General features: G+C 37.8%; 1 pseudogene; it reads left to right on the top strand.

Annotated features, from left to right (window-relative positions):
* The first annotated feature begins 290 nt into the window (after nt 1-290).
* LOC143672064 (mitochondrial-processing peptidase subunit beta-like) lies at nt 291-23,960 on the top strand (annotated as a pseudogene).
* The last annotated feature ends 416 nt before the right edge of the window (nt 23,961-24,376 follow it).

Genomic DNA, 24,376 nt, shown 5'->3' with positions numbered 1-24,376 from the left:
TCATTCCTTGCCTCCTCTCTCCCTGAAAGGGGAGTGAGGCTTCATCGCCTAATAGGGTTCACTGCTGTCAGTCCCGAGCTTGAAGTCTCTAAGACTTCTGTCAAACTTGTGTGCTGAGGAAATTCAGATGTTGGCTTCAGCTCCTAGGCTGAACTCAGCAGATCAGCTCATGAAAACTTCTATATTCATACAGAGGAAAGGATCTATCAGAAAGCAATACCTATTATCCTGGGCTTGGCAGCAAAGAAGAGGAGTTATAATGGAATCTTGCAATCTGAAAAGCCGACTGAAAGGTGACAAAGAACCTGAAGATGGGTGTTGGAGAGAGGTATAATATTCCAGTTCCTCAATCTAGAAATGTTAGTAAGAACCAACAGCAACATAATAGACAGAAAACCAAGGACCAGAATTCCCAGATGAAGATTGTTCATAAGAAAAGAGAAAGAGAACATAGTTATAACTCATCAGCAGCTGCATGGCAGGTCATGCAAAATGGGGGAAAGAACAAACTACATTTTCTAAATAATCAAAATTGGAATTCCAGCTTGTTAGGTCGGGGGAACAGGAGAGGGCGCTGCGGCTGGAATCATGAGACATCGGACCACTCATTACTCAGAAGACATCTGTCCACTCATTGCTCAACGGACATCTGACCACCTGCTGCTCAATCCCCTTGCATAATGATCCTTTGCTTAATGTGCCGCCCCTTTCATGCCATCACCTGACCCCTGCCCTTAAAAACTGCACGCACCAAAGCCCGTGCGCGGACTCACTCCACTCCATCTTGGGTTCGGTGAGCTCTGACCGGGAGCGCAGCCAATAAAGCATGCTCACTTAAAACCATTTCGACTACTTTCCTTTCTCTTGAATACCTCATTTCTTAAAACCTTTCACAGCTTACTTTGTAAATCTCAAACTAGTCAGAACTATGCTGGAGCCAAATTTAGTGAGCCAACATCACCAAGTGTTGTTCCTAAACCACCAAGCTCCTGGGTGTCTGTTTCCTTTAATCCTTCTGATAAGGAAATAATGACATTTAAACTTAAAACCTTACTTAAGTACCGGTATAAAATAAGTACTAATGTTTAAATTTAGGCATCACATTTAAGACTAGTTGTCAGTTGATCTGAAACATTCATCTATTTTATCTATATTTGTGTAAAACTGCTAATGTAGAAAATATTATTAGACCTCATCTCACTTGTTTTGTGTGTTGTAGGCACCATGAGGTAATGGTACTATCAGTGCAACTTAAAATAACTCTTATTGATTGCACTTGATGTTGTTCTTAATTGAATAACAAGTGAAACCGTTTATGTTTAAATTTAGAGAACAACAAAGAAATCTTTTTCTGATGCTTTTTGGGGGAATTATCAGTCATGGATTAGTAGATTTACTTGTTGAAAGCTAGTGAATCAGATTACAGACATCTAGCTAAGACATACAGAGACTGAGAACTAGTGAAAATTTTGAAAGTTTAATGTCCTGCAAAGACCTGAACAAGTATGCCAACAACTTGAGGCACTGCCAAGAGAAAATGTGATTTTTCCTTAACGAGTAGTTAAGTACATTGTAATAACTTTTACAGCAGTTCATGTGGAAAGGGCACTTGGGGGCATACTAGAATGAAGTGCACTACGCCCTGATGGCCCTGTGAATGGTGTCTGCCAATAAATGCTCCCAAACCATTTTTCATAGAAACAGTATCTGGTGGTCACTGAGTAGCTTTCAAAATACATTTTCTGTATTCTAGCACTGTACAAACTATTGACAGTGATCTGGCCTCAAATCATCCTTGTAGAGGTTGGCATTAAGTGCGGAATTGTATAATGTGAGTTTTATGTATCTAGGGAAGAAAGAGCCATGTAAATATATATAATAAACTTGTAGCATATGTAAAATTTTATTGGTCTTTATCCAACAAAAATAGAATATTTTAGTATGAATTTGATGAATATAAGACCATGAACTTTTTTATATTATAGCCTAATTTTAAAGCTTCAGATTAATTTGCTTTTAAAATTTGCCTTTGTGCTAAAGTGCCAGTGTATGTATGTTACAATTGGCTTGGTTTTAAACTATTTTTCAAGGTAAACCCTAGTGTAAGAAGTTTTATGTGGTAATTGCAAAGATTTAAACTGTTAAAACACTTCTTGTGTTTTAGAAACCTGACAGGACTTTTTTTTTCTCACACAAAGAGGAATATTAAAGGGCCCCTCCAACTTTTAAAGATCCATTTTGACTTTGACCAATTTTTGTAACCTTTGATACTACTATAGTTTATTGTATGATGCCAGTGTATTTTCTTTTCTGTCATAAGTGAAACCTGGGGGACCACTTACACAAAACAGTAACATGTTTAACCATTCTTAAGGATAAATATTAAACAACCGTTAACCAAATAGTGAGTTAGAAAAAAAAAACGTGTGGAGTTAGATTAAAAATTACTGTAAATGCCCTATCTTCTAATTTTTCAGCTCTTTTATATTTGTAAGCAGGATGAATAAGCTGTATTTCTCCAAATAAATTCAGATGAAATAGTTTGCCACAAGTCTAACATTAATCCCCAAAAGACAAGTTTATATAGTACTTAATATGCCTATGTGAATTAGAACCATGAAATTACAAATAATTCTTTCTCCCCCCCCCCCCACTAAAAAAAAACAGAACAGATCAACATTCCTGGAGGAGGAACAGGGGAAAGGAAGCTTTCCCCTGGGTGAAACAATTTCACAAATAGTGCAGTTAAATAAAAGCTATTCTAAAGGTCTAGAATAAATTGAACTAAGCGTCAAAGAAGAGCTTTAGCACAAAGACAATCAACGCAAAAATTGTTTGAAAGTGAAAGAAACTGACCTCCAGAGTAAACTCATAAAGAAAACCAGGTGCCTAGATACCAGCAAAAAGTTACAAGCCATACTAAGAAACAGGAAGATATGACCCAGTCAGAGGAATAAATTAAAACTTCATATATGACCCAGGATTTCAAACAACTAATTAATGATCAAACAAATCTCAATTCAAGCAGGGGAAGGAAAATATGGCTAAAGAGATAAAAGATATTAAGAAGACACTGGATGAGCATAAAGAAGAATTTGAAAACCAGCAAAGAAGAACAGAGCTTGTTGTAGTTTGTTCAGCTGCCAGAATGCAATATACCAGAAATGGAGTGGCTTTTAAAAAGGGAATTTATTAAGTTGCAAGTTTACAGTGCTAAACTTACAAAAACGTCCAAACTACTGATTGTAAAAATTCAGGAATGGATAGCAAAATACTACCTGATTGTAGCACAATAACATAAGTACACTGAATGAAGCTGAATGTGAGAATGATGGTGGGAGGAGGGCTGGGGGCACATACGAAACCATTTGGAAAGATAAACGATAAAGATTGAGATGGTATATCTAAGAATGCCTAGAGTGTACAATCATAGCGACTAAATGTAGAAATTAAAACATGGTTTTGCATGAGGAAGAACAAAAGAATGTCAATATTGCAGGGTGCTGAAAATAGATGAACGTCCATATTTTAAAACTTCAACTTCTGTGTGAGGCTAAAGCAAAAAATGTTTATTTGGTACAAAATTCATATTTTGACTAGTGCATTTCCTAATATGACTTAAAAGGACAAGTTAATTGAACACCATAAGTACATGGAACCTTTAATAGGGCATAAGATTTTGTAGATTTGTCCTGTGTGATGCCCCGATAAATCCAGAGTGATTTGAACAGTTAATAAAGAAGTATTTGCAAAGTCCCTTTAGGGGAATGGCAAGAAAGGGGGAAAATTCAACTTCCCCATTTGGAGAATTCCTGATATTCTCACAAGCAATGGGGACAGTGAAATCAGCAGGCCAAGCCCTATATCTTGGGATTTGTTCATATGAAACTTATCCCCACAAAGGATAAGCTAAGCATACTTAAAATTAGGCCTAAAAGTCACCCCCAGAACAAATGCTAAAATAAATTTAGATTGAAATGCTAGTGATCAATGAAAGGGAAGGGTAAGGGGTATGGTATGTATGAATTTTTTTCTGTTGTCTTTTCATTTCTTTTTCTGAATTGATGCAAATGTTCTAAGAAATTATCGTGATGATGAATATGCAACTATGTGATGATATTGTGAATTACTGACTATAATTGTAGAACGGAATGATCATAAGTTAAGAATGTTTGCATTTGTTTGTTGTTACATATATTTTTTATTTTAAAAATTAATTTTAAAAAAGTCACCCCCAGAGAACCTCTTTGGTTGCTCAGATGTGGCCTACCTCTCTCTCACCCAACATAGCAAGCAAATTCACTGCCTTCCCCCTATCTACATGGGACATGACTCCTAGAGGTGTAAACCTCCCTGGTAATATGGGACAGAAATCCTAGAATGAGCTGGGACTCAACATCAAGGGATTAAGAAAACCTTCTCAACTGAATGGGGGAAGAGAGAAATGAGACAAAATGAAGTGTCAATGGCTGAGAGATTTCAAACAGACTTGAGAGATTATCCTGGAGGTTATTCTTACACATTATATAGATATCCATTTTTAATTTAAAATGTATTAAATAGACTAGAGGGAAGTGCCTGAAACTGTAGAGCTGTGTTCCATAGCCATGTTTCTTGAAGATGATCATATAATAATATAGCTTTCACAATGTGAGTGTGTGATTGGGGGAAAAAAAAGAGTTTAAGGGCAAAAAAGGAAAACCTTGGGTCTGATGCTCCTTTTATCTATGGTATGAACTGATGAGTAAAAAATATGGATTAAAAATACATAAATAATAGGGGAAAACAAATGTTAAAATAAATTGAATAGATGTGAATACTAGTGACCAATGAAAGGGAGTGGTAAGGGGTATAGAAAAAATAGGGAGAACAAAGGTCAAAATATACTGGGTAGATAGAAATACTAGTGGTCAATGAGAGGGAGTGGTAAGGGGCATGGTATGTATGAGTTTTCTCTTTTTTCTTTTTATTTATTTTTCTGGAGTGATGCAAATGTTCTAAAAAATTATGATGGTGATGGATATACTACCATGTGATGATATTGTGACCCATTGATTGTACACCATATATGGAATGTTTGTATGTTAATAATGTTCATGTCTGTATGTTGTTTTCATTTGTCAATTTAAAAAAATGTCCAGACTAAGGCATTAAGGAAAGATACCTTAATTCAAGGAAGGCCAGTGGGTCTAGAATACTTCTGACAGCTGGGAACTCATGTGGCTGGCATCTCCTGGCCCCTTGTTCCTGCGATCTGTTGCTTTCAGCCTCTGTTCCTGTGGGGGTGTCTCACTTGGCTTCTCTGGGGCTGGCTTTCATCTCATTGCTTCCCTTGGCTCTCTCCAGGTTCTGGCTTGATTAACATCTCATGGCAACATCTGCTGGGCTTCAAGCATCTCCAAACATCTGTGTCTCTGTTCTGTGAAACAACTGTTCTCCAAGTCTCTACTTCTGCTTTCTCTGTTGGCTCTGATGTTTCTCCAAAATGCTTCCCCTTTTAAAGGATTCCAGTAAACTAATTGAGACCAACCTTGAATGGGCAGAGTCACATCTACATCTAATCAAATGTTCACACCTACAACTGGGCATGCCATGGCTCTGTGGAGATAATCTATAAAAAGTTTCCACACTACAAAATTGAATCAAGATTAAAAGAAATGGCTGCCCCCACAAGATTGAATCCGGATTAAAACATGGCTTTCTGGGGTACATAATACTTTCAAACTCCCACAGAACTTATGGGAATAAAAGCCACAACTGAAAAGGTTAAAATACACTAGCTATTCTCCTACTTATCCCTAGGAGAGATAGTCTTGGTGGTGGCTAACACAGTTACAGACATGTTACATGTTCAAAAAGAATGGATGTGACTCTGTACAAGTGTCACTGAAAATGAAGTTTTCCAAGCCAAAAATTTTCTGAAAAGAAACATGTTGTTGCAATTTCGTGGTTCTACTCCAATCTGGGAAAATATTGGTTGGCAAATGTTATGCTAGAATAGAAGAATTCTGATCCCTGAGCTTGAAGCAAGATTTGATACTGTAGATGCTGAGATAATTCAAGAAGTAGGCATGAAACATACAGCGGCTGCATGAGCTGTTCTTTTGCCTGTGGCAAGGCAGGAGCTCTGGAGTTTCACTGACAGGCTTCTGGTCAGAGGCACTGCTGGGTGGTTGTTTTATTATGGAGGAACAGATTGAGAGGTACGTAGGCAGCTACACAAATTATTATGAATGTTCCTGAAACACAAGTAATATGTTTGGAAAATGGACTCTGAGTGGCCTCTGAACATGCACAATTGGGCTGTGGATTGATGCTGGAAGTTAGTTGATATGAAAATGAGAAGAATAATAGAATAGCTCACTTTCTGGAACATATGTTTTTCAAGGGCAAAAAGATACCTCAATTAGATCTGGAGCTTGACATTGAAAACATGGGTGCTCACTTCAATGCCTGTACCTCCAGAGAGCAAACTGTATATTATACCAAAGTATTCTCTAAAGATTTGTCCAGAGCTCTAGAAATTCTTGCTGACATTATAGAGAAACTCAGTGGGAGAAGCAGAGATTGAACGTGACTGTGAAGTAATCCGTAGAAAGATGCAGGAAGCTAAAACCAATTAAAGAGGTTTTTTATTATCTTCATGGCACAACGTATCAAAATACTGCACTTGGATGGACAATTTGGGGGCCAACTGAAAACATCAAATCTATAAATCATAAGGACTTAGTGGACTATATAACCTCACATTATAAGGGGCCAAGAATTGTGCTTGCGGCTGCTAGAGGAGTTTCCCATGATGAACTGCTTGAGTTAGTAAAGTTCCATTTTGATGACTCTCTGTCCACATACAAGGGAGAAATGCCAGTTCTGCCTCCCTGCAAATGTACAGGAAGTGAGATTTGTGTGAGGGATGATAAGATGCCTTTGGCACATCTTGCAGTAGCTGTTCAAGCTGTTGGCTGTGCACATCCAGATACAACTCTCATGGTTGCAAACACACTGATTGGCAACTGGGATCAGTCTTTTAGAGAAGGGATGAATTTATCTAGCAAGCTGGCCCACTTGTGGCAACATTTGCCATAGCTCCCACTCTTTCAACATTTCCACACAGATACAGGATTGTGGAGACTTTATATGGTTTGGGAATTAGTCACAGTTGCAGACATAGCACATGTTCAAAAAGAATGGATGTGACTCTGTACAAGTGTGATTGTAAAAAAAGTGAAGTTTTCCAAGCCAAAAATCTTCTGAAAAGAAACACGTTGCAATTTGATGGTTCTACTCCAATTTGGGAAAATATTGGTTGGCAAATGTTATGCTATAATAGAAGAATTCTGATCCCTGAGCTTGAAGCAAGATTTGATACTGTAGATGCTGCTAAGATAATTTAAGAAGTATGCATGACAAATGTTATAAGAAATGATCATGATGATGAATATGCAACTATGTGATGATATTATGAATTATTGATTATATATTTAGAACGGAATGAGCATATGTTAAGAATGTTTGTGTTTCTTTCTTGTAATATTTTTTAAAAATTAATAAAAAAATTTTTTAAATAAAAAAAAGTGCATGAAACATTTTTATAATAAAATTCCAGCTCTTGCTGCTGTTTGTTCCATTCAGCAACTACGAACTTTTAACCATATTCATGGTAATTGTGCTGGCTTTGTGATTAAAATGTTCTTAATCACAAGATATTGACCATAAGTATTTATAAAATGAACAGAAATCTGCAAGATTTAGGCTATCAATTTATAAGGGAAAAAATAAACATGAACATGAATATTTGGAAATTTAAATGAAAATTTTTCTCAAGCTTTCAAAGGATAAGACAACTAACCTGAAGGTTATTTTGAATAATGGTTGATCTTTGTGCTCAAAGAAATTATGTTGGGAGCAACACACTTTCAAATTATAAACATAATTTTAAGAATGAAAATTTTTATTTTATTCTAAAAATGCACACACACAAATATACTAGAGGCATACAAGAGCAGATTTGAATAGGCAGAAGAAAGGATCAGCAAACTAGAGGATAGGACACCTGAAATCTTACAGACAAAAGAACAGATAGAGAAAAGAATGCAAAAAAAATGTAGTAAGGTCTCAGAGAATTGAAAAACATCACTAAGCATGCAAATATATGAATCATTTTGTCCCAGAAGGAGAAGAGAAGGGGAAAATGGCAGAAAGAATATTTGAGGAAAAAGGCTGAAAATTGCCCAGCTCTTATGAAGGACATTAATGTACATGTCCAAGAAGCACAATGTACCCCAAACAGAATAAATACTAATACACCTACTCCAAGACACATACTAATCAGAATGTCAAATGCCAATACAAAGAGAGTTCTGAAAGCAGTGAGAGAAAAGTGATTCATCACACACAAGCAATGTTCATTAAAACTAGGTTATGATTCCTCATCAGAATCCATGGGCATAAGAAGGCTGTGGTGTGATATATTTAAGGCAGTGAAAGAGAAAAACTGCCAGCCAAGAACTCTTTGTCTGGCAATACTGTGCTTCAAATATAAGGAGCAGACATGATTTTCAGCAGTGCAAATCTCCCTGCCAACATGGGACCTGACTCCTGGGGATGGGCCAGGACCCGGCATCATGGGAATGAAAAAGTCTTCTTGGCCAAAAGGGGGAAGAGAGAAATGAGACAAAATAAAATCTCAGTGGCTGAGAGATTTTGAACAGAATTGAGAGGTTATGCTTGAGGTTATTCTTATGCATTATATAGATATCCCTTTTTAGTTTATGGTGTATTGGAGAGGCTAGAGGGAAGTACCTGAAACTGTAGAGCTGTGTTCCAATAGCCTAGTTTCTTGAAGAAGGTTGTATAACTATAAAGCTTTTACAGTGTGACTGTATGATTGTGAAAACCTTGTGTCTGATGCCCCTTTTATCCAGGGAATGGACAGATGCATTAAAAAAAAAGGATAAAAATAATAAATAATAGGGAAAGAGAAAGGAAATGAAAAATGGGTATATTGAGACTTCCGGGCCAAGATGGTAGCTTAACAATGTGCGAATTTTAGTTTGTCCTCCAGAACAACTACTAAATAACCAGAAACAATACAGAACAGCTCCTGGGGCCACGTCAGTGACCAGACACACAGCATACCCCAATCTGGACCAGCTGGACTGGCTGCGAGCCCCCCCAGAGCCGTGAGTTCCCCATGATGCAGTGGCTGGTGCCCCTCCCCCACAGGCCACTTCCCAGAGGGGGAAGGAAAGGACTTTACCAGCAGCAGGAGCTGAGCCCAACCGAACACCAATTGTGGAATTAATTAACAAATTCTAACAACTAAAAATAGACCCCCAGCTCAGGTGAACCTGGTCAAAGCAAAGGTCGCTCATTTTTTCGCCAGAGCCTTCCCCAGGGGAGGGGTGAAACCCAACTCAGGTGGAATCCCTCTCTCAAGGAATTCAGACACCAGGGCTTGATAATTTGAAACCATTAAAACCAGTCTACAACCTTTCCTCAGTGTCCACCACGGCCCCAGCCAAAGTTAAAGGTACCACATCATCTTATGCTGGTGGGACCTGCAGGCAGACAAGCACCACATACTGGGCAAGATAAGAAAAACAGAGTCCAGAGACTTCACAGGAAAGTCTTTCAACCTGCTGGGTCTCACCCTCAGGGAAAACCAACTCAGGTGACTCTTTCCTCCTGATAGGAGGCCAGTTTGGTCTGGGAAAATCCGGCTGCAGTCTAAAATACCAAAGTAGACCCTCCTAAGGGTGGGGGGAAAAGGCACCATACAAGCAGGGCAAGAAACAAGAAAACAAAAACTGAAAAATTCTCCTCTGTTAAACAAAACTTAAGTTAGAGGTCTAGAAAAAGCTGAATTGAATGTCAAAGAACAGATAGACAACAAATTCATCCAGCAAGAAAACCCTAGGTAAAATAAGTGCAAGCAATCTGCAGAATAAACTGATTAAGGTAATTAAATGCCTAAATGCCAGCAAAAAATAACAAATCACACTAGGAAAATTGAAGATCTGGCCCAGTCAAAGGAACAAACCAACAATTCAAATGACATACAGGAGCTGAAACATTTAATTCAGAATATACGAACAGACATGGAAAACCTTATTAAAAACCAAATCAATGAATTGAGGGAGGATATAAAGAAGGCAAGGAATGAACAAAAAGAAGAAATCTAAAGTCTGAAAAAATGAATCACAGAACTTATGGGAATGAAAGGCATGGTAGAAGAGATGAAAAAAACAATGGAAACCTACAATGGTAGATTTTGAGAGACAGAATGTAGAATTTCTAAACTGGAGGATGGAACATCTGAAATCCAGCAAGAAAAAGAAAATACAGGGGAAAAAATGGAAAAATATGAGCAGGAGCTCAGGAAACTGAAAGACAATATGAGGCGCACGAATATACGTGTTGTGGATGTCCCAGAAGGAGAAGAGAAGGGAAAAGGAGGAGAAAAACTAATGGAAGAAATTATCACTGAAAATTTCCCAACTCTTATGAAAGACTTAAAATTACAGATCCAAGAAGTGCAGCATACCCCAAAGAGAATAGATCCAAATAGACGTACTCCAAGACACTTACTAATCAGAATGTCAGAGGTTAAAGAAAAAGAGAGAATCTTGAAAGCAGCAAGAGAAAAGCAATCCATCACATACAAGGCAAACCCAATAAGACTATGTGTAGATTTCTCAGCAGAAACCATGGAGGCGAGAAGACAGTGGGGTGATATATTTAAATTATTAAAAAAGAAAAACTGCCAACCAAGAATTCTATATCCAGCAAAATTGTCCTTCAAAACTGAGGGAGAAATTAAAATATTTTCAGACAAAAAATCACTGAGAGAATTTGTGACCAAGAGACCAGCTCTGCAAGAAATACTAAAGGGAGCACTAGAGACAGATACGAAGACAGAAGAGAGAGGTGTGGAGAAGAGTGTAGAAAGGAAGACTATGAGTAAAGGTAAAAAGAAGGAAAATTAGATATGACAGATAAAATCCAAAAGGCAAAATGGTAGAAGAAAGTACTACCCATGCAGTATTAACACTAAATGTTAATGGATTAAATCCCCAATCAAAAGACATAGACTGGCAGAATGGATTTTAAAACAGACCCATCTATATGCTGTCTCTACTCAAAGGACATGAGAGCAAGGACACAAACGGACATTTGCACACAAATATTTATAGCAGCATTATTTACAAATACCAAGAGATGGAAACAGCCAAAATGTCCATGGGTGGCTAAACAAACTGTGGCATATACATATGATGGAATATTATGCAGCTGTAAGACAGAATAAAGTTATGAAGTATGTAACAACATGGATGGACCTTAAGGACATTATGCTGAGTGTGATTAGCCAAAAACAAAAGGACAAATACTGTATGGTCTCACTGATATGAACTGACATTAGTGAATAAACTGGGAACATTTCGTTGGTAACAGAGATCATCAGGAGATAGAAATAGGGTAAGATATTGGGTAACTGGAGCTGAACAGATACAGATTGTGTAACAGGACTGAATATAAAAACTCAGAAATGGGCAGCACAACACTACTTAACTGTAATACAATTATGTTAAAACACTGAATGAAGCTGCATGTGAGAATGATAGAGGGAGGAGGGCTGGGGGCATAAATGAAATCATAAGGAAAGATAGACGATAAAGATTGAGATGGTATAATCTAGGAATCCCTAGAGTGTATAATGATAATGACTAAATGTACAAATTTTAAAATGTTTTTGCATGAGGAAGAACAAAGGAATGTCATTACTGCAGAGTGCTGAAAATAGATGGTAATTAATATTTTAAAATTTCAACTTCTATGTGAGACTAAATCAAAAAATGTTTATTTGGTACAAAATTTATATTTGACTAGTGCATCTCCTAATATAACTTATGTAGATAGTTGGTTGAACAACATAAGTACATGGAACCTTGGGTAGGACATTAGATTTTATTGGTTTGCCCAGAGTGATGTTCCGATGAATCCCAGAGTGATTTGATCAGCGAGTGGAAAAGTATTTGCAAAGTCCCTTTCGGGGAATGGTGAGAACGGGGGAAAATTCAACCTCCCCAAGTTGAATTATTGATATTCTCACAAGCAGTGCAGACAACCAAAGCTATAGGCTGAGCCCCCAGTCTTGGGGTTTGTTCACATGAAACTTAACCCCACAAAGGATAGGTCAGGCCTATTTAAAATTAGGCCTAAGCGTCACCCCCAAGAGAACCTCTTTTGTTGCTCAGATGTGGCCTCTCTCTCCAGCCAACACAACAAACAAACTCACCACTCTCCCCATGTCTATGTGGGACATAACTCCCAGGGGTGTGGATCTTCCTGGCAACATGGGGCAGAGATCCTAGAATTGGCTGGAACTCGGCATCAAGGGATTGAGGAAAACTCCTGAATGAGCTGAGACTCAGCATGAAGGGATTGAGAAAACCTTCTTGACCAAAAGGGAGAAGAGTGAAATGAGACAAAGTGTCAATAGCTGAGAGATTCCAAACAGAGTTGAGAGGTTATTCTGGAGGTTATTTTTACACATTAAGTAGATATCACCTTGCTGTTCAAGATGTAATGGAGAGGCTGGAGGGAACTTCCTGAAAATGTAGAGCTGTGTACCAGTAGCCATGTTTCTTGAGGATGATTGAATAATGATATAGCTTTCACAATGTGATTGTGTGAATGTGAAAACCTTGTGTCTGATGCTCCTTTTATCTACCTTGTCAACAGATGAGTAGAACATATGGAATAAAAATAAATAATAGAGGGAACAAATGTGAAAATAAACTTAGTATGAAATGCTAGTGATCAATGAAAGGGAGGGGCAAGGGGTATGGTATTAAATTTTTTTCTGTTATCTTTTTATTTCTTTTTCTGAATTGATGCAAATGTTCTAAGAAATGATCATGATGATGAATATGCAACTATGTAATGATACTGTGAATTACTGATTATATATGTAGAGCAGAATGAGCATATATTAAGGATGTTTGCATTTCTTGTAATTTTTTTAATTAATAAAAAATTATTTTAAAAATGGGTATATTGAAATACTATGGATCAATTAGAGGGAGTGGTAAGGGATATAATGTATGAGTTCTTTTTTCTTCTTTTCATTTCTTTTTCTGGAGTGATGCAAACATTCTAAAAATTATCATGGTGATGAATACACAACAAAGTGATGATATCAAGAGCCATTGATTGTATAATATGGTTGGACTGTGTGTGTGTGGATATTTCTTAATAAAAATATATTTGTTTAAATTCAAAAGGGGGGGCCATGGTGGCCCAGCAGGCAGAGTTCTTGCCTGCCATGCAAAAAAAAAGGCAAAAGGCAAAAATGACAAGAGTTTAAAGATTCACAAAAAAACAGTAGCTGAGAGAGTTCATTAACAAGAGACATCCCTGACAAGAAATACTAAAGGGAGGTCTACAGCTAAAAGGAAAAGACCAGAGAAAGAGGTTTAGATGAGAACATAGAAATTAAGATTATTAGTAAAGATAACTAAAAGGGTAAAAAGAGAAACCAAAACAAGATATGACATATAAAAACCAAAGGATAAAATGGTTGAAGTAAACACTGTGCCTTTACAGTAATAATATTGAATGTTAATGGATTAACTCCTCAATCAAAAGATACAAACTAGCAGAATGGATAAAAATATACATATATGAGCCATCTGTTTCAGTGTGCTAAAGCTAATGGAACACAGTATATCAGAAATAGGCTAGCTTTTTCAATGAGGATTTGTTAGGTTACAAATTTACAGTTCTAAGGCCACGGAAATGTCCAAATTAAGGCATCACCAAGATGATACTTTCACTGAAGAAAGGCTGATAGCATCTGGGGTTCCTCTGTCACATTGGAAATCATGTGTTTGGCATCTGCTGGTCCTTCACTGCTGGGTTGCATTGCTTTCAGCTTCTGATTCCACTGACTTTCTCTCTGAGCTTCTATGGGTCCTTGTTTTCTTGTCCATGGACACCCCTGTGAGCTCTCTGTGTCCTGTACGTCCACTCTTAGCACCTCCAGGGTGTTTGTCTGTATGTGTGTGTGTGCTCTGTATTGCCTCTCCCCCCAAAAAATGTTTCTGGGCATTTCTTTTCTGTCTCTAAACATCTCTGGACTCTCTTGTCTTTTATTGTCTTTTTCTCCTCTCACAAAGAACTCCAGAAAAGAAGATTAAGACCCACCTTGAATTAGGTGGGTCACAACTCTATGGAAACAAGCTAATCAAAAGGTCCCACCCAAAATAGGTCTGCACTCACAAAAATGGATTAGAAGAACATGGCTTTTCTGGGGTACATAAATTTTCACCATCTGTGACATCCAGTGGACACCATCTTTATGCTGTCTACAAGAGACTCACCTTAGATTCAAGGACACAAATAGGTTTAAAGTGAAAGGATGGGAAAAGATATTCCATGCAAACAGTAACCAGAAAAGAGCTGGGGTATTTATACTAATATTAGACAAAACGGACTTTAAATGCAAAACTGTTAAAAGAGACAAATAAAGACATTATATATTAATAAAGGGGGTAATCCACCAAGAAAAAATAGCAATCAAATATTTACACACTTAACCAGGGTACCCCAAAATACATGAAGCAAACATTGGCAAAATCGAAGGGAGAAATAAACATCTCTCCAATAATAGTTGGAGATTTCACACCACTCTCATCAGTGGATCGAACATCTAGACAGAGGATCAATAAGGAAGCATAGAACTTGAATAATATGATAAATGAACTAGACCCAATAGACATATACAGAACATTGCACCTCAAACAGCAGTATATACAATTTTAAGTTCTCATGGATAATTCTCCAGGATACACCCCATGTTGGGTCACAAAACAGGTCTTAACATTATGCTGAGTGAGATTAGCCAGAAACAAAAGGACAAATATTGTATGGTCTCACTGTTATGAAATGACATTATTGAATAAACTTGGAATATTTCATTAGTAACAGAGACCACCAGGAGATAGAAATAGGGTAGATATTGGGTAATTGGAGCTGAAGGGATACAGATTGTACAACAGGACTGATTGTAAAAATTCAGAAATGGATAGCACAATACTACCTAACTGCAATACAATAATGTTAGAACACTGAATGAAGCTGAATGTGAAAATGATAGAGGAAAGAGGCCTGGAGGCACAAATGAAATCAGAAGGAAAGATAGACAATAAAGACGGAGATGGTATAATCTAGGAATGCCTAGAGTGTATAATGATAGTGATTAAATGTACAAATTAAAAAATGTTTTGCTTGAGGAAGAACAAAGGAATGTCAATAATGAAGGGTGTTGAAAATAGATGGTAATTAATGTTTTAAAACTTAAACTTATGTGTGAGACTAAAGCAAAAAAATGTTTATTTGGTACAAAATTTATATTTTGACTAGTGCATTTCCTAATATAACTTATTTGGACAGCTTAATTGAACACCATAGTACATGGAACCTTGAGTAGGGCAAGAGATTTTGAAGGTTTGTCCAGAGTGATGCCACAATAAATCCCAGAGTGATTTAAACAGTGAATAAAAAGTATTTGCAAAACCCCCTTGGGGGAATGGTGAGAAAGGGGGAAAATTCAACTTCCCCAAGTGGAGAATTCTTGATATTCTCACAAGCAGTGGGGACAACCAAAGCAATAGGCTGAGTCCCCAATCTTGGCTTTCATTCATATGAAACTTAACCCCACAAAGGATAAGCTAAGCCTACTTAAAATTAGGCCCAAGAGTCACCCCCAAGAGAACCTCTTCTGTTGCTCAGATGTGGCCTCTCTCTCTCAGCCAACACAACAAGAAAACTCACTTCCCTCCCCCTTTCTACATGGGACACGACTCCCAGGGGTGTGGACCTTCTTGGCAACATGGGACAGAAATCCTAGACTGAGCTGAGACTCAGCACCAACGGATTGAGAAAACCTTCTCAAGCAAAAGGGGGAAGAGAAAAATGAGACAAAAAAAAGTGTCAATGGCTAAGAGATTCCAAACAGAGTCGAGAAGTTATCCTGGAGGTTATTCTTACGCATTAAGTAGATATCACCTGTTTAGTTAAAGTGTAACGAAGAGGCTGGAGGGAACTGCCTGAAAATGTAAAGCTGTGTTCCAGTAGTCATGTTTCTTGAAGATGATTGTATAATGATATAGCTTTTACGATGTGACTGTATGATTGTGTCTGATGCTACTTTTATCTAGGGTATGGACAGATGAGTAAAAACCATGGATTAAAAAATAAACAAATAATAGGGGGAACAAAGGTTAAAATAAATTAAATAGCTTGAAATACTAGTGGTCAATGAGAAAGAGGGGTAAGGAGTATGGTATGGTATGTATGAGTTTTTCCTTTTTTTAAATTTCTTTTGCTAGAGAGATGCAAATGCTCAAAAAAATTATCATGATGATGAATACACAAGTATGTGATGATATTGTGAGCCACTGATTATACACCATATATAGAATGTTTGTATGTTTGTTAACATTTGACAATTAAAATATTTTTAAAAACACAATGAGATTCCATTTCACACCTATTAGAATGGCAGCTATTAAAAAAAGGAAAATTGGGGTGCAAAGGTAATTCAGTGGTAGAATTCTCGCCTGCCATGTGGGAGACCTGGGTTTGATTTCTGGCCCATGCACTTCCCCCAAAGCAAACAAACAAAAGCAAGCAAAAATTCAACAAATAGTCCTGCAATAATGGATACTCATATGGGAAAAGAATGAAATGTGACCCTGCCATACAGCATACAAAAACAAGGAAAATAACAAGTGTTAGAAAAGATGCAGAAAATGAGAACACTCATTCATTGTTGGTGGTGATGTAAAACAGTGTAGCCACTCTGCAAGACATTTTGGCAGTTCCTCAGAAAGCTAAGTATAGAACAACCATATGACTCAGAAATCCCACTACTAGATAGGTATATATCCAAAAGAATTTAAAGCAGGGACTCGAACAGATATTTTCACAACAATGTTCGCAGCAGCATTATTCACAATTTCCAAAAGATAGAAGCAAGGAGAATGCTCGCCTGCCATGTGGGAGACCCCAGTTCAATTCCTGGCCCATATGCTCCCCCACCCCTAGAAATGGAAGCAACCCAAGTGTCCATCAACAGACGAATGGTTAAACATACAATGGAATACTATTCAGCCATAAAAAGGAATGAAGTCATGATATATGTGACAACATGGATGAACCTTGAAGACATCATGTTGAGTGAAATAAGCCAGACACAAAGTGTTGTATGATCTTACTGATGTGAAATAATTAGAATAAGCAAGTTTATATGGTCAGAATCTAGAATATATGTTACCAGATGTTCTAGTTTGCAAGCTGCCAAAATGTGATATACCAGAAATGGAATGGCTTTTAAAAGAAGGGAATTTATTAAGTTGCAAGTTCACAGTTCTAAGGCCATGAAAATGTCCCAATTAAAGCAAGGCTATAGAAATGTCCAATCTAAGACATCCAGGGAAAGATACCTTGGTCTAAGAAGGCTGATGAAGTTCAGGGTTTCTCTCTCAACAAGAAAGACACATGGTCAACATGGTGACATCTACTAGCTTTCTCTCCAGGTCTCTTGTTTCATGAAGCTCCCCCAGGAGCGTTTTCCTTCTTAATCTCCAAGGAGCTATGGCTGTGTGTGCTCTCATGTTTCTCATGGCTCTCTCATGACTCTCTCGAAAATGTTTCCTCTTTTAAAGGATTCCAGTAAACTAATCAAGCCCCATTTGTAATGGGTGGTGTCACATCTCCATCTGATCAAAGGTTAATACCCACAATTGGGTGAGCCACATCTCTGTAGAGATAATCTAATCAAGTTTCCAATATAGGGTTTAAAAGAAACAGCTATCTCCACAAAACTGGATTAGGATTAAGTCATGGCTTTTCTAGGGTGCATAAATCCTTCCAAACCAGCACACCAGGGGATGGGATGGGGTTAAGGAGGAATATTAAGGCCGAAAATATGCAGGGTTTCTGTTTGGAATGATGGAAATATTATGGCAGAGGATGGTGATGATGGTAGCACGACATTGTCAATGCAATTAACAGCACTGAAATATACATCTGAATGTGATTAAAACAGTAAATGTTAGATTCCATATATGATAACAGAATAAAAACTTTCTTTAAAAACTCATGTACAGAATGATTTCTAATTGTTTTGTTAATTCTTTTTTTAATTAAAAAAAAACTATAAAAAAAAAAACTCATGTACACAGTGAACCCTAAGTTAAACTACGAACTTTTATTAGTGGTACAGTTGTAGAAAAGTGCTATCATCAATTGTAACAAATGATTCACGCCCATGCAAGATACTGTTGGTGTAGTTGTGGGAATCCTGTATTTGATGCATGATTGTTCTGTAAACCTACAACTTCTCTAATTAAAAAAAAAAGGATTTGTCAGGTAATTCCAACATCTGTAGCATCTTGTTGTTGGCATCTGTTTATTGTCTTTTCCCTTTCAAACTGAGATTTGCATGGTTTTTCGTATGCAAAGTCACTTCGATCATATTCTGGACATTTTGGATATTGTTTAAATCCTATGGAGAATGTTTATATTTTTGTTTCAGCAGGCAATTAGTCTGATTTGTTCCAGTTTCAAGTTTCAACCCATCTCCTGTGGGCAATGAGTCCAATGTCAATTTAGTTTTCAAAATCCTTACAGTGGCCTTTAGATCTGTTCCCAGTGTGCACCACCCATTATTCAGTTTGGGACCTAGATGGTGGTCTATCCTAGTTCACTTCTCAGGAATAGTTCCATACATGTGCAGTTAGAGGGTGATCCTTAGCATTCACAAACAGTTTTATGTGGTCACTTTACCAAGTTCCTCCCTATAGGAAGAAAGGGAAGCCCTATCTCCCTGGGACCATGGCTCCAACGATTGGAGAGGAAGGTTCCTTCCCCTCCTTCAGAGTTTTGGTTTCTATGAAATTCCTTTGTGGTCGCTGCCACTGCCACCATGAAATTGCTTAGGGGCCTGGGCATAGGAGAATGGAGAAAATAAAATAAAACCAGCAATTAAATGGTGGAGGACTTTCTGTGAGCATTAGGAGTTCTCCTTCCTATTCCTCAAGCCAGAACTAGAGCACTTCTTCTGAATTTCTTTCTGTCTGTACCACAGTACTTACTTCTGGGTTTTGATCTGCATTAAGTTCAGCCTGGAGAGTGTAAGAGTCAAAAAAAAAAGGCAAACACACTGCCATTTCAGTGGTACTTCAAATTCTGGTCTTCTTCTCCAGTCTTCCTGCTACTATTTACTTTTCAGAGTCTTCAAATAGCTGAGTTAAATCTGTGTAGTCTGTTGCCCCTGCAATGTGTGACCACTCTGTTCAGATTTTTTTTTCTCATTTTATATTTAAAGTTGGTTTTTTCGCGGTCACTTTCATATCTCTATAGCTTTGTGTTCAGCCAAAGATTGATCAAAGCTTATGCCTCAATATGTCAAGCAAGTAAAGCTCTTTGCTTTAGTGTCGGGGAATGCATTCAAGCTCCTGCCTTGGCTTTTACTTTTCACTAGACTTGGTAGTATCTCCTCTGTGTATGTGCATGTTCAGTAGGCCAGGGGTGTGTGGTTGTTTGGGGCCTGCTTGATCTCTGCTACATATGCACATAGTCTCCAATAAACCCAAGATATGGGGAGCTGTTTACCAAACCCCCTATGCTGTCTCCATGTCAAATTCCTGTCAGACCAGTCAGTTGCTTGCCATGAGTAGGCCAACTCAGGCCAGTGGCACTGCTGGCCCTTTCCTTTTGCTTGCTGCTGAGATAACCACTTAACTGACCACGTTCAAATTATTTTAGCCCTCTCCAGCAGCGGCAGTGAAGCTTGTTTTCATGTCTGCCCTGCCCTGTTTGACCTACTGTAGCAACAGAGGTGGAAAAAGAATGGGAGCTTTCCTGGAAAAAAATACTCACAAAATGTCCTTATCCAACGTTGAGTCTTTTGGATGAATAAACACTTCTCGGTTTGTAGTATGCATTTGGTCAAATTCCCAAGAATTGAAATTTGTTTTGACAGTTTTTCCAGCTTTATACATGCTTTTGGGGGAGAGGATTTTTCAAACTTACAGTCATGCCAGAAGCAGAAATCCGCCTTGGGTTTTATAGCAAAAGCAGTGGAAGAAAACAGCTTACTGACACCAGTCCAAAACCTCAATTTAAAACCAAGACACCAACATTCTCAAAATAAAACTTCTACTGCCTGCTGAAAGCGTGATTAAAACGCCTCGCTTTCCCATCAACCACAAGGTCTTCCTGCATACAACCACTTCCCACCATTATCCTCCTCCATATTCCAGAATTGAATTCCTATGAACTTAAATCTCTAGAAAGCGAGTCACTTTCCCAAAATTGGAATGTGGAAGGCAATAATGAACTGAATAACCAGTTCAGTATTTTTGCAAAAATTTTTTTCCATTTTATTATTTTCAGGCTTTCCATTTCATCTTTTTAAAATCTGTACTTTAACTCCCTCATTAGAATATTCAAAAGTAATTCCTAGACATCATATCATATTATCAATAAATACTGTATTATGTGTCTCTCAGCATAAGGACTCTCTCATTTAATGACATAACCATAATACCATTACCGCACTTAAAATTTACCCCACATCCCTTACTATCAACAGTGTTCAAATTTTCCTGGTTGCCTCATAAATCTCTTATTTTCAGTTGGACTATTCAAATGAGAATCTAAGCATTGTCCACATTGCCTTTGGTTGACATGCCTCTTGATCTTACGTATCTTTTAATTATTAACATGTCCCCTCCCTCTTTTTTATTCTTGCATTTTACTTATTAAAGTATCTTGGTCATTTATCCTATAACTTTCTACATTCTGGATTTAGCGTACTGCATCCAAATTGTGTCCAACATGTACCTCCATTCCCTGAATTTTCTATATACAGCAGGCAGATGCCGGAGACCTGGGTTGGATTTCCGGTGCGTGCCCATGCAAAAAAAAAAAAAAAATTGGGATTAAGAATACTTCATAGGAGGTGCTGTGCATTGTAAATAGAAGCTATACATAAGCAGATAATTTTGGATTGTTTCTCTTTTTGTGATATTAATACTGATCAGTGGCCTTAGCTATTGTAACTTTTTTTTTCTTATCAATATAGTATAGACATCTTTCAATGTCAGAATCTACCCATAAGTTTCACAATTTCATTATTGAATTTTCTCAAACCTTTGAAATGCAAACTATCTCAAACCTCTGAGGTGCATATTATCTACACATTCAAGAATAAGCTGTCTGAAATTCACTTGGAAAGCTCTTAGGTCTTTTAGATAGCTAAGAATAAATATTCAACTGCAGTTTGGGGGGTTTAGTCTATTACTTGGTTCCAGAGTAGTTGGACATTTACTTTGACATCCAGATCGCCTGCCCAGACAACCTTCTTCTGGAAAAGAAGAAAAAGAAAAAGAAACAAAGGTGGAAAGCTGTGCTGGTTTGAAATGAAATATGCCCCCTAGAAAAGCCATGTTTTAATCAAAATTCCATTTCAGAAAGGTAGAATAATTCCTATTTAATACTGTATGTTTGAAACTGTAGTCGGATCATCTCCCTGGATGATGTGATTTAGTCGAGAGTGGTTGTTAAACTGGATTAGGGGATGACATGTCTGCACCCATGTGGGTGGGTCTTGATTGGTTTATTGGAGTCCTATAAAAGATGAAACGGTTTGGGGAATGGGAGATTCAGAGAGAGCAGAGAAGAATGACATAGTCATGAGAGCAGAGAGCCCACAAGGCAGTGACCTTTGGAGATGAAGAAGGAAAACGCCTCCTGGGGAGCTTCATGAAACGGGAAGCCAGGAGAAAAAGTAGCAGATGATGCCTTGTTCACCATGTGCCCTTCCAGCCCAGAGAGGAACTGTGACTCTGTTTGCCATGTGCCTTTCCAGATGAGAAAGAAACCCTGAATATCATTGGCCTTCTTGAACCAAGGTATCTTTCCCTGGATGCCTTTGATTGGACGTTTCTATAGACTTATTTTAATTGGACATTTTCTTGGCCTTAGAACTATAAACAAGCAACTTATTAAATTCCCCTTGTTAAAAGCCGTTCCGTTTCTGGTGTATTGTATTCCGGCAGCTAGCAAACTAGAGCAAAACCGTACACTGATTATATTACTGGAGAAAGTTATATATATTATATATCACCTATGTTTTAGTCTAGTATTGCTGCAGTGGTTTTTATTTATCCATATTGAAAAACATTTGCATAGTACATAGTGTTTATCATAAAAATGTTCATAGCATTTAGTGTGTTAGCGCCACATCTCAGAATTTTTCTTTAAAACATTACTCAATATCACTAAAAACTGCAGGTATAAAAACGTAATGAAAATATTATTCACAATATGGAAAAATTCCTAACCACTATTTTAGTTAAGTAAATGATGTTATAGCAACATGCTGTAACATTGTTTGGTTAAAGGGGGCAATACATTTCTTTTTGCAAAATTCAACAAATTTTTATTGAACAACTACCATATGGGAGGCATTAATTTTGGTGTTGCTTGCACACCAAAAAACAAAGTCCCTGCCATATGGTGCTCACATCCTAGTAGGTAGATGAGGTTAATGATGAATTTTAGGTTTCTGCAAAAGCAGTAAAATATCCAAATAACAATGTCAAGGAGACTAAAGCTGAGAAGAACAGTCTGGGCTGAAAATACAAATTTTGTGATGGCTGGTATAAAGATGGGGATTAAAATATGAGAGGAACATTTGTTACAATTGAGAGAATATACATATTTTTAAAACATATGGAACATTTAGAAAATTTGACCAGGTACTAGCTCTCAAAGGAAACCTTAAAAAAAAATTAAGGACTTTGTCATATTGACCCCACTCTGTGAACATAATGGAATATAATTCCTTTGTAACTATGTGTGGTTATGTGACTGAATTCTTGCCAACAAAACAGGGTACAAATGAAAAGCAAACAAACAAACAACAACAACAGCAAAAGTAAACATGAGAGGCAATGACATCACCTTCTTTTTATGCTGACATTCCAAGCTATCTGGCCAAAGCTGGTCTGAACACAAAGCACCAGGATTTTGTGGTTTTCCTCTGATATATCCCAGCAAAACACCTGCTTCGTGCCAGATGCTCTCACACACCAGGACTCAAGTATTTCCTCAAAGGCCAAGGCCATGGAGGTGGCCCTCTCCAGAACATCTTGGGACAGTGAATGTTACTGACCCTTTTAAGACATGCACCTAAAAATTTTATTAACCACCTCTCCAAGAAAGGAAGATTTTTTGTTGTTTTGTTTTTTTGGCATGTGCAGGCTCTGGGAATTGAACCCAGGTCTCTGGCATGACAGGCAAGAATTCAAACACTGAGCTACCCTTGCACCAACAGCACCTAGGGAAAAATGTAGAGCTGGAATGAAACAGTCGCATCATGACAACATAGCATACCAAAGTAAGGAGGTGGAATTATTATGAGAAGGAAATGTGAAAAATAAATATACTTTTAGGGTATTTCTATTAGTCAGGGTCCTGGTAGAAAACAGATGGCACCCTCACACTTGGCAAATTGTGAAAATGACAAAAACGTGGGCAAAGGTAAGCATGCCGCTTGTGGGAGTGTAGTGCGCTCAATCTGAAAACTGCCGGAACCTCTAGGAATGAGCCCATGGCTTAAGGCTGAAAGAAGGGAGATGGAGCCAAGGGTTGCCTGTCAGAAATTGGGAACCTGAAAGCATGAAGCGCAGGTCATCCTGTAGGGCCCTGATCTTTCCAACTGCTAAATCCCACCTGCCTCCAAGCAGCAAGTACATGTGGGAACCTCGGGTGCCATTTTCTTTCCAGACAGATGTAAACTAGCCCAGTTCTTCCCAGTGGTCTCTGAATGCACTTCCCAGCCTCATTCCTTCTCCTTCTCCCTCCCCCTCCCCCCAGGTTAACCTCTTAATGTTTCGTGTTCTGGTTTAATTGGAACTTCAAACCAGGTCAGGTCAGCGCCAGGCAGACCATGACTGGCAGGAAGGACCTACAGTAGGGTAGTCTCCAAAACCTATAATGGCACCATTCTGTTTTGGTAAAAGTTTACACACACACACACACACACACACACGTGTGTGCGCACACATACATATTTCTTCTCTTCAACTCCATCTCTATATGTACTTCTCATCTTGGTTTGGTTCCCTGGTGTCTGATTGCAAATATATAGAAAGAAAAGTCTGGAAAGCTATACCCAAATGTTAATGGTGATTTTATTGGGGCAATGGGAATACATATACCTTTTTTAAAAAAAATGCTTTATGCTGTTGTGTTTTCTCTGAATACATATAATTAACAAGCATTGACTAATGAAGAG

This window comes from Tamandua tetradactyla, chromosome X (assembly GCF_023851605.1).
Source record: "Tamandua tetradactyla isolate mTamTet1 chromosome X, mTamTet1.pri, whole genome shotgun sequence".
Taxonomy (NCBI): Eukaryota; Metazoa; Chordata; class Mammalia; order Pilosa; family Myrmecophagidae; genus Tamandua; species Tamandua tetradactyla.
The sequence above is the reverse complement of the archived record's forward strand: the minus strand, read 5'-3'. Positions and strand labels throughout refer to the sequence as shown.